The sequence below is a fragment of the Macrobrachium nipponense genome, chromosome 23, assembly GCF_015104395.2.
Source record: "Macrobrachium nipponense isolate FS-2020 chromosome 23, ASM1510439v2, whole genome shotgun sequence".
NCBI lineage: Eukaryota > Metazoa > Arthropoda > Malacostraca > Decapoda > Palaemonidae > Macrobrachium > Macrobrachium nipponense.
The window spans coordinates 51,572,673-51,585,144 of record NC_061090.1 but is presented as its reverse complement, the minus strand read 5'-3'; the positions used below and the strand labels follow the sequence as shown (position 1 = coordinate 51,585,144).

Sequence of the window (12,472 nt, the reverse complement as noted above, 5' to 3'; positions counted from 1 at the left end):
TCCATTACTCAACCTTCGGCCTGAGGAATGCAGGGGCCACCTTCCAGCGCCTGATGGACAGCATCCACTGGGGGACCTGCCCTTCTGCGTCTGCTACGTCGACGATATCTTGATTTTTTCCAGGTCCTTGGAGGAGCACCTACATCACGTCCGAGCGGTCCTGAAGCGCCTGCAGGAAAACGGCTGGTCGTCCGTTTCGACAAATGCACCTTCGGCGCCGAGAAGGTGGACTTCCTCGGACACGAGATCTCCGCGACGGGCGTGCGCCCCATGGCCTCGAAGGTAGGCGTGGTGCAGAAGTTCCCAACACCAACCACGGTCAAGTCCCTGCAGGAGTTCATCGGAATGGTCAATTACTACCGCCGATTCATCCCCGCCGCCGCCCGCACCATGTCTCCTCTAACACAGGTCCTGAAGGGGAAACCAAAGGCCCTAACGTGGGAGGCCGAACAAGAGAAGGCTTTCAACGAGACGAAGAGGGCCCTCGCCAGAGCGGCGACATTATGCCACCAAGACCCTGCTGCACCTTTACGCCTCACCACCGACGCCAGCAACGTCGCCTGCGGGGCTGTCCTCGAGCAGGTGGTCCAGGGCGAGCCCCAGCCACTCGCCTTCTACAGCAAAAAACTATCAGCCGCCGAGACGAGGTACAGCACGTTCGACCGCGACTCCTGGCAGTGTACCAAGCAGTGCGACATTTCCGCTACCTCCTCGAGGGCTCCCCCTTTACGATCAGGACGGACCACCTCCCTTGGTACACGCCTTCACCAAGGCGGGCGACGCTTGGTCAGCGAGACAACAGAGGCACCTAGCAGCCATCGCAGAGTTCGGTTGCACCATCCAGTACGTGCCTGGCGAAGAACCCAACCCCGTGGCAGACGCCCTATCGAGGATAGAAATCAACGCCGTGCGTCTCGGGGTCGACTACGAAGACCTCGCCGGGAACAGGCTGCCGACCCGGAGACTGCCGCATACCGCACTGCTATCACCGCCCTCAAGTGGGAAGACGTGCCTTTCGGACCCGCAGGCCATGACGCTCCTCTGCGACATCAGCACGGGCCACCCGCGCCCGCTGATCCCAGCCTCCCGAAGGAAAGCCGTGTTCGACGTCATACACGGACTCTCGCACCCCTCGGGCCGGACGACGGTGCGCCTCCTGACGGAGAAGTTCGTCTGGCATGGAATTCGGAAGGACTCCCTCGAGTGGGCCAGGACCTGCGTGCCTTGCCAAACTAGCAAATCAGTCGGCACACGGAATCAGGCGTGGGGAAATTTCCGCAGCCGAAACGAAGATTCGGCCACATCCACATAGACGTCGTTGGCCCCCTGCCCCCGTCGGAAGGCGCCAGGTACCTCCTGACGGTAATCGATCGCTCCACCAGATGGCCCGAGGCAACGCCGATGTCGGAGGCGACCACGAAAGCATGTGCCGAAGCACTCCTCGCCAGCTGGATCAGTCGATTCGGAGTGCCAGACGAAATCACGACAGACCGCGGACCAGTTTTCCTGTCGGAGTTGTGGACTGCCTTGGCCCGCCTAATGGGAACGTCGCTACATGCCACCACCGCCTACAACCCAGCAGCTAACGGCATGGTGGAGAGAGTCCACCGTTCGATCAAGGCTTCCCTGATGGCGCGCTGCACCGACGAAAATTGGAAGAGCCAACTACCGTGGGTCCTCCTCGGTCTCAGGACTGCCCCGCGGGCAAACGGCGAGGCATCACCCGCGGAGAAGGTATACGGGGAGCCATTAACAGTCCCTGGCGAGTTCTTCCCGACCAATGCCGACGACGGCTGACGTCTCCATCGCCAGGCTTCGGGAATCCGCCGGGAAGTTCACGCCCTGCGTCAAAACCTTCTCCGACAGAACCAAACGTTTCCTCCCGAAGGCCCTATCATCGTGCAAGCACGTCTTCGTCAGGGACGACGCCCACCGCCCGCCTCTAACGAGACCTACCGCGGTCCCTTCCGCGTCCTACGACGCACTGACAAGGCATATCTCTTATCCATCAACGGTCGCGAGGACTGGGTCACAATCGATCGCCTGAAACCAGCCTTCATCATGGACGAGGACCTCACAGACGCGGATTCCACAGGGCGCTCCTCAATCTTCCTCGGAAAAAAAAAGCGATCCTTCGATCGCCAAACCTCCTAGCCGTAGCCGCGGCCGCCTCGAAAGACGGTCGAACCCCCCGAGGATCACCTCAGGGGAGGCATCCCGTCCCCGGCCCAAAACCCCGAGGATCTAACACAACAACTAATATCACGCACCCGAGGGCGCCTCCGCCGTCCAGCTCGCTTCCGCGAGTGACTACCCGAAGTACAAAGAAGTCAGCCAACAATCATACCTAATTATTGTCTTATTGGGGGGGAGTATTTGTAAGGACAACGCTTATTCATAATTTTCTCTGTACATAATTCATCATTCGCGTTGTTCTTACTTCCCCCTGAGAGAGCATTCAGCGGGCTTTCCGTCAGTGTATAAAGCTTGTATAACCACATATTGTGTACTTTTTATATTTTGTATTTTATGTCTCTAAAGAAACACAAATCGGGTCTCGCCGACCCACTTTTACTCTCTCGCGGGTCGGTGACCACACTTCTCGTCCGCATGCTGTATAATTTATATTTTCCTGACTGTAATAAAAATAATATTGTTTTTAATCTGTGTTAAGATGTATAGTAGGTACTGGTAACACATTTCGGTAAAAAGTTTAGTCAAAACAAGTATAGCATCCAGAACTAAATAGACGTAGAATGAATTTGATGACATGCGTACAAAACAGAACATAGTGTTAATATACTAGGACTAAACGTAAACAGAAAGTAGGTACATTTTGCAGCAGCTTTGTAGAGGAGAATGTGGTCTACGAAACTACGAATATTTAGTTCTGTTGTATCTTGCCGATTTGTAGGATATCATTCTCTAGTTTTCCCATGAATTAGATTCGTGTTCAGATGCTATAAAATTAGAGGTGGTTATTCTTAATGTTGCAACTCCTTTAATTCATGTGCGACTGCGAGGTTTTCATCAGTTACACCTTTCAAACCTTTTACTTTTAGTATCTTTTCAAGCGCTTAATGACCTCATAGGTCCAAGTGCTTGACCTTTGGCCTCTATATTCCACTCCATTCCAATACTGAAAGATTGCATTTTATTTCAGATATATATTCGCAACTTCAGCATAAACTTAAAACATCTTGGTACCATAAAATTGTGAAGTTCTACGAGACTAGTTTGAATTTTCTCTGCTATTCTCCAGTGAGTATGGGCCAATTTTAAGTTACTTTATACAAAATGGTTTGTTTTTTCATGAATACCTTGAGACACGTAAGGTTGGTGAGAGTAGTAACTTCCTTCTTTCTGAAAGCGACCGACCCATTCAAGATAAACAAGAGAGATTGGACAATTTTATCACTGAAAAATTTTACCATTACAGGAAAATGTTGAAATGGTTTTAGAAACGTTATAGGCCCGGCATACAAATAAATAATAATAAATAATAAATAATTAATTAATAAATATAATAATAATAATAATAATAATGCAGGTAAAGATGATGACCATTTTAATGTGATTTGCAAATAGGAACTTACAATAAGACGCCTCCCACTTCTGCATTGCATGAATCAATGTTTACAGTAGCTGTGAACATTTTTTATTTCTTAAGATGTGGTTCATAAAATGCTACAGACGCTCATCACGGGTCTGGAAAAGACCCTATATGGCTGGCTGGTCAGTGACCAGGGCTAATTCAGGTGTTCAGATGGTGTATTGCAATAAGTAACCTTATAAGTCGATTTTTTACGCAGGCTTACAGACCTTACAGACCTTACATCTTGTTCGGGTTACCCCAGGTCCCTCAGTGTGAGGCACCTCTAATGTCTACCGGAGAGTTGCTAGTGCATCTTCCGGTATATTTCGCATCTTCCAATCTTGGATGGTCTGGGATGCAGCTTAGATATTTGTCGTGCTTATTCTTAAACACATCTACGCTCACTCCTGATATATTCCTCAGATGAGCTGTCAACGCATTGAATAGATGCTGCATTGTTGATGCTGGTGTGTAGTGAATTAATGTCCTGTGTGCTTTCCTTATTTTTCCTGGTATAGTTTTGGGCACTATTAATCTACCTCTGCTTACTCTTTCTGATATTCTTAGCTCCATGATGTTTTCGGCAATTCCTTCTATCTGTTTCCATGCCTGAATAATCATGTAGCGTTCTCTTCTCCTTTCTAGACTATATAGTTTTAAAAATTGTAGTCTTTCCCAGTAGTCAAGATCCTTAACTTCTTCTATTCTAGCTGTAAAGGACCTTTGTACACACACTATTTGAATGTGTGGGTACCATATCATAGTGCAATATTCAAGTGGACTACCAACATACGTTTTATAAAGCATAATCATGTGTTCAGCTTTTCTTGTTTTGAAGTGCTGTAACAACATTCCCATTTTTGCTTTACATTTTGCCAATAGAATTGCTATTTGATCATTGCATAACATGTTCATATTCAACATCACACCAAGGTCTTTAACTGCTTCCTTATTTGTGATTGTCTCGTTATTAGGTCCCCTATATGCATATAGCTTTCCTTCTCTATCTCCATAATTTATAGATTCAAATTTATCCGAGTTAAATACCATCCTATTTACCTCTGCCCATTCATATACTTTGTTAAGGTCTCTTTGTAGTGCGTTCCTATCTTCATCACAAGTAATTTCTCTACTTATTCTTGTGTCATCGGTGACACTACTCACTACCGAGTCCTTAACATTACTGTCTATGTCTGCAATCATAATAACAAACAGCAATGCAGCTAGCACTGTACCTTGTGGCAAACCGGATATTACCTTAGCTTCATCCGATTTCTCATCGTTTGCAATAACTGTTTTCTGTTGTGTGAAAATTCTCTTATCCATCTTCCTACTTTGTCCACTGTATTATGTTTTCTTCGCTAATATATTATGAGCTACCTTGTCAAAAGCTTTGCAAAGTCTAGATAAACCACATCTGTTTCTTTTCCATTTTTCATATTTTTATTTATGTTCTCACGGTGGACTAACAGATAGTTTGTGTACTTTTTCCAGGTACAAAACCATGCTGTCCTATATTAAACAAATTATTTTTTATTAAATGTTTCATAATATTTTTCTTCATTACCCTTTCATACACTTTCATAATATGTGATGTTAGACTCACAGGCCTATAATTACTTGCCTCTAGTCTTGATCCATTTTTGAAAGTAAGGGTAATAGATGCTAATTTGTGCTCATCATAAATCTTGCCTGTATCTATACTTTGCTTAAATAATATTTCAAGGGGCTTTGCGATAGAATGAACTACTTTCTTTAATAAAATAGCAGGGACACCATCAGGCCCAGCTGCTGCTCCACTTTTAATTTCATTAGTAGCCTGCACAATATCGACTTCATTAATATCTATGTCTGATAAATATTCATTATTTTCATCCCTTATTTCTGTATCATTATCTTCATTATCAATTCTAGTGGTAAATTCTCTCTTATCTTCTGCCAATATGTTGTATATTTCCTTTTTTTCATTCGTTAATCTCCTTTCACTTCTTAGAGGGCCTATTTCTATTCTTTTATTCATCTTTTTCGCATATGAGTACAATAGTTTGGGGTTTTGCTTGCTATTTACTAGGGGTTTTTCTTCCAAGTCCCATTTTTCATTTTCTTTTGATTGTATAATCTTTTGTTCTGCATTTTCTATCTTACTTTTTAGTTCTATCACTTTCCATGCATTCTTTTCTTTTGCAAGACCTTTTTCCCACTTTCTGATTTTCTGGAACAAGATCCTTCTGTCTCATGGTAAGCATGACTGATGTTTACTTTTCTTCTTCGGTATATATTTATCCACTATTTTCTCTAATATTTTATATGATATATTCGTATTTACCCGTATATCATCACTTAGGAAAATGTTATCCCAATCTTTGTTTAACCCTTAAACACCTATTGGACGTATTTTATGTCGACTAAAATTGTCTGTCGGGTGCTAATCGGACGTATGGTACGTAGACTACAAAAACAAAAAGTTTTTTAAATATTCGCGGAAAAATAGTTATAGGCCTAGTTTGCAAAAAATTTGAAATCACACGCTTTGAGGGATGCTGGGAGTTCACGGATCAAGCTGTTGTTTTGTTTACAAGTGTTACCCAGGCGCTCATGTGCGAATTTCTTTCTTCTCGCACTGAAAAGCATCAGCGATGCATCTCAGAAACTCTTTCGTCACTTTGTCGTAATTTTTGCATTGTTTTATATTAGCCATTACATAGTTTTATATATGGAAATTTGTGCAATTTCGTATAGGATACAATAAAAAAAACTACCTATGGTTGTAGCTTTTATCAGTTTAGAAATATTTTCATATAAATCACGATCAGTGCCAAGATTTCAACCTTCGGTCAACTTTGACTCGACCGAAATGGTCGAAAAACGCAATTTTAAGCTAAAACACTTACATTCTAGTAATATAAAATTATATACCTTTATTTTGCAACAAATTGGAAGTCTCTAGCACAATATTCCGATCTATGGTGAATTTTTGAAAAACTTTTTCCTTTTGACTGCGCGCGGTAACTCTGCCGAAAATCTCAGAAATTCTTTCGTCACTTTGTTGTAATGTTTGCACCATTTTATATTAGCCGTTATATAAAGTTTTATATAAGAAAATGTGCGCAATTTCATGTAGAATACAACAAAAATAACTCATGGTTGTAGATTTTATCAGTTTTGAAATATTTTCATAAAAATCACGATAAGTGCGAAAATTTCAACCTTTGGTCAACTTTGGCTCGACTGAAATGGTAAAAAAAACGCAATTGTAAGCTAAAACGCTTACATTCTAGTAATATTCAATTATTTACCTTCATTTTGCAACAAATTGAAAGTCTCTAGCACAATATTTCGATTTATGGTGAATTTTTGAAAAACTTTTTCCTTACATCTGCGCTCGGTAACTCGGCTGAAAATCTCAGAAATTTTTTCGTCACTTTGTTGTAATTTTTGCACCATTTTATATTAGCCGTTATATAAAGTTTTATATATGAAAATGTGTGCAATTTAATGTAGAATAAAAAAAACTCATGGTTGTAGCTTTTATCAGTTTTGAAATATCTTTATAAAAATCACGATAAGTACCAAAATTTCAACCTATGGTCAACTTTGACTCCACTGAAATTATAAAAAAAACGCAATTATAAGCTAAAACTCTTACGTTCTAGTAATATTCAATCATTTACCTTCATTTTGCAACAAATTGGAGGTCTCTAGCACAATATTTCGATTTATGATGAAATTTTGAAAAACACTTTTTCCTTACGTCCACATGCGGTAACTCGGCCGAAAATCTCTGAAATTCTTTCGTCAATTTGTCGTAATTTTTGCACCGTTTTATATTAGCCGTTACATAAAGTTTTATATATGAAAATGTGTGCAATTTTATGTAGAATACAACATAAAATAACTCATGGCTGTAGCTTTTATCAGTTTTGAAATATTTTCATAAAATCACGATAAGTGCGAAATTTCAACCTTCGGTCAACTTTGACTCGACCGAAATGGTCGAAAAACGTAATTGTGAGCTAAAACGCTTACATTCTAGTAATATTCAATCATTTACTTTCATTTTGCAACAAACAGGAAGTCTCTAGCACAATACTTCGATTTATGGTGAATTTTTGAAAATACATTTTTTACGTCCGCACGTTACGAATTCATGCATCATTTTGTGATAATATTTTCTCTGTGTTGCTTTGATCGTTTTACAATTTGTTTTATACCAAAAAAATTAACTAACTTTAACCGTTTTGCTCACAGCGTGATTTGTATATAATTATATATGAAAATTTTTTTGTGCTGTCATATATTCCAATATTTATATATGATAATGATATTTTTTTCATTTCTGATGGTTGCATATTAAACCTCAGGCAATGACAAAAAATGAGCCAAAAGTGAACTCTTAATCTTAGAAACTAAACGTGCTGTGATTTTTTGAAAAAACTTTTTTTCCACTTCAGCGCTAACTCCCGAACGCCGCCAACATACGACAGACACTTTGTTAAATAGCGGCTCGGCGTTTAAGGGTTAACCAAGACCTATCGTGTCCGGAGTTCCACAGGGTAGTGTTCTTGGGCCACTATTATTTTTGGTTCATACCAGATGTTGCATCATCTACATACCAGATGTAGATGATGCGACACTTGTGGGTGTAGTAATGTCTCCACTTATGAGAATTGAATATGCCCTTAGCCTCAGTTGGGACAAGGACCGAATCAGTGAATGGTGTAGTCAGTGTGGTATAAGGCTGAGATCCAGTCAAACGAAAACACCATTGGTTAGCAGATCTTGTACAGATATTTCACTCCATCCTCACCCTCAGGTGGATGGGACTTTGCTGAATGAGTCTGAAGCTTTAACTATTCTATTCTGACTCGCATCTTACTTTTGAGAAACATGTAATGGAAGTTGCAGCAAATGCCGTATGAAAGTAAGGTATTCTTCGTTAGGCCTCATATATATTTATAACAGTGATGAGATCAATGCACCCTGTTTTAGGTCAATTGTGCTTCCTTTACTAGAATACTATTCTCCGGTGTGGATGTCTGCTTCTGCCAAAGATTCATCTCATTTAGATAGACCGGTTCGTGGTTGAAGATTTCTGTTTCTTAATAAAAGCAGTTATGACATGGACCATCGCCAGATGGTCTCTTGTTTATCAATAGAACACTCTTTCACATTCACTGTTGATCCCTGATCCTCTTATTCTGCCGAGAGCAGCCAGATTCGCTGAACAGCAGAAGCACCAATGTGTAGTAAATGTGCCTCACTGTCGAACTTCTCAGTTCCAGAGGTCCTTTATTCCTCTCACCATTGAGCTGTGGACCAGACTCCCTGAGGATGTCGTGCAATTGAGAACCTCAGAAGTTCAAGGGGAGATGCAGTGCATTTCTGCCCTAATGCATTTTAGCACATTTTTATCTATACATATTAATTTTTTTTCCTCTTAATAAGTGAGACCTCATCTTTCTGTATTTCCCTCTACTTTCTCTTACCTCCTCTTGAGAACCATTTTTTTTGGGAAGCTTGAATTTCAAGTCAAGGGCCCCTTTGATGGGCTTGCTCCATGTGAATAGGTCCATCTCCTGAATAATAATAATAATAATAATAATAATAATAATAATAATAATAATAATAATAATAATAATATGTGGCGCCGTGGCAGAGTGGGTTAGGTCGTCAATCGACTGGTTAAGCAACATTGGAGCTGGTCAGTCGTTGGATGGGTGACCGCTCTCCTCGGCGTTGATTCCTCGGGAAAGGATCTTTACCATAATTTCCTCGGTCTACTCAGCTGTAAATGAGTACCTATCCCTGATGGGGTAGGGTCTAGCTATGGGTTAAACAGCAAAACTCAGCAATGATTGTAAGAAATGAAGGAATAAACAACAACGACGTAAATGGAACCTCTGGCAACAGAGGAGCTTCGTCCGGCAGCCAGGTATTCAACACAATTGAAGGGGAAGACGGTCAGGTACTTGGAGGTCGTCATCCAGCAACTGACCACCACAACGACAGTAACCAACAGCCTGAGATTGGAGCTACAGAAGCAAACCAAAGGAAGAAATGGACAAGAGAAGAAAATAAGGAAATGTGGAGATGCTACATCAGAAGCAACCCGACGGAGAGAGGATATAGAAGAAGGTTGGTCAACATCTGGAATGAGAGGAATAACACCCCCCAAACAGAGCAGAGGTTGGCAGACCAAGTAAGGAACATAGAAAAAGAACTGGCTCTCCCCAACAGAAAGAGAAGAACTGGGAAGGGAAATGTCACGCGACAACGAATTACATGAAGACGAACTGAGAGACGATGCCACAGAAGACGACAGGGATGATGAGGTATCAAACAACAACACACGAAGAAACACCGACGAAGTAACAGAGAGGACGGAATGGGTAGAAAGGATTAGACAATGGATGGAGCCAGATACAGAGAGAACAAAGATCCCCTCCATGAAAGCCTACAACACCAAGAAATTAAGGGAGAAAATAAGTGAGGTCAATGAAATAATGGGCATAATACACACCACCAGTATCACAGAAACAAATAACTTGGCATATGCAGGAGCAAGATTAGTAGCAGAACTTATGGGGATTCGAACACCAACACCACCAGCACAACCAACCCAACAGAAACCAAAACAGCAACCTCCTTGGAAAAGGCGCCTGGAAAAGCAAATTATGGTGATGAGATCTGACTTGAGTAAACTGAAAGAGATGGCAGAAAAAAGGCTAAGAAGCAAGAAAACAAGGGAGGAACTCAACGAGAAATACAAAGTACAAGAGAGGGGACTAAACAACACAATAGAAGATGTAAAACAGAGGCTTAAGGCCAAAGCACATAAGATCCAACGGTACATGAACAGGAATAATGGATACCAACAGAACAAACTATTCAAAACCAACCAGAAAAGACTATACAGCCAACTAAGAGGGGAAGACAACCACCAAGAAATTCCTGAAGCTGAACCAAGTAAGAGACTGGGAAAACATATGGAGCAATCCGGTATCACACAACAAACATGCAACATGGCTCCAGGAAGTCACGGAAGAAGAAACAGGGAGAATAAAACAAAGATTCACAGGGATCACGACAGACACAGTCAGACACCAACTAAAGAAAATGCCAAACTGGAAAGCCCCAGGTCCCGATGAAGTCCATGGATACTGGCTCAAAAACTTCAAGGCCTTACACTCACGAATAGCAGAACAACTCCAGCATTGTATCTCAAATCACCATGCACCCAAATGGATGACCACAGGAAGAACATCCTTAGTACAAAAAGACAAGAGGAAGGGAAATATAGCCTGTAACTACAGGCCTATCACCTGCCTACCAATAATGTGGAAGTTACTAACAGGTATCATCAGCGAAAGGCTATACAATTACCAAGAGGAGACAAACACCATCCCCCACCAACAGAAAGGCTGCAGAAGGAAGTGTAGGGGCACAAAAGACCAGCTCCTGATAGACAAAATGGTAATGAAGAACAGTAGGAGAAGGAAAACCAACCTAAGCATGGCATGGATAGACTATAAGAAAGCCTTCGACATGATACCACACACACATGGCTAATAGAATGCCTGAAAATATATGGAAAACACCATCAGCTTCCTCAAAAATACAATGCGCAACTGGAATACAATACTTACAAGCTCTGGAATAAGACTAGCAGAGGTTAATATCAGGAGAGGGACCTTCCAGGGCGACTCACTGTCCCCACTACTCTTCGTAGTAGCCATGATTCCCATGACAAAAGTACTACAGAAGATGGATGCCAGGTACCAACTCAAGAAAAGAGGCAACAGAATCAACCATCTGATGTTCATGGACGACATCAAGCTGTATGGTAAGAGCATCAAGGAAATAGATACCCTAATCCAGACTGTAAGGATTGTATCTGGGGACATCAGGATGGAGTTTGGAATAGAAAAATGCGCCTTAGTCAACATACAAAAAGGCAAAGTAACGAGAACTGAAGGGATAAAGCTACCAGATGGGAGCAACATCAAACACGTAGATGAGACAGGATACAAATACCTGGGAATAATGGAAGGAGGGCATATAAAACACCAAGAGATGAAGGACACGATCAGGAAAGAATATATGCAGAGACTCAAGGCGATACTCAAGTCAAAACTCAACGCCGGAAATATGATAAAAGCCATAAACACATGGGCAGCGCCAGTAATCAGATACAGCGCAGGAATAGTGGAATGGACGAAGGCAGAACTCCGCAGCATAGATCAGAAAACCAGGAAACATATGACAATACACAAAGCACTGCACTCAAGAGCAAATACGGACAGACTATACATAACACGAAAGGAAGGAGGGAGAGGACTACTAAGTATAGAGGACTGCATCAACATCGAGAACAGAGCACTGGGGCAATATCTGAAAAACAGTGAAGACGAGTGGCTAAAGAGTGCATGGAAGAAGAGGCTAATAAAAGTAGACGAAAGACCCAGATATATACAGAGACAGGAGAATGACAGACAGAACAGAGGACTGGCACAACAAACCAATGCACGGACAATACATGAGACAGACTAAAGAACTAGCCAGCAATGACACATGGCAATGGCTACAGAGGGGAGAGCTGAAGAAGGAAACTGAAGGAATGATAACAGCGGCACAAGATCAGGCCCTAAGAACCAGATATGTTCAAAGAACGATAGACGGAAATAACATCTCTCCCATATGTAGGAAGTGCAATACGAAAAATGAAACCATAAATCACATAGCAAGCAAATGCCCGGCACTTGCAGAGCAGCCCTCCACTGGAACCTGTGCAAGAAACATCAGCTACCTTGCAGTAATAAGTGGTACGAGCACCAACCTGAGGTAGTGATAGAAAACGATCAGGCAAAGATCCTCTGG

At 42.1% G+C, this 12,472-nt stretch overlaps 1 protein-coding gene across 1 annotated transcript in view; it reads left to right on the top strand.

The window, feature by feature from the left end:
* The first annotated feature begins 3,162 nt into the window (after positions 1-3,162).
* The window catches only part of LOC135196434 (balbiani ring protein 3-like), a 148,641-nt gene continuing 139,331 nt past the window's right edge, over positions 3,163-12,472 (top strand). The window contains exon 1 of the mRNA XM_064223269.1: positions 3,163-3,261. The gene's annotated coding sequence lies outside the window, so the exon portion shown is untranslated. The remainder of the gene's footprint in view (positions 3,262-12,472) is intronic.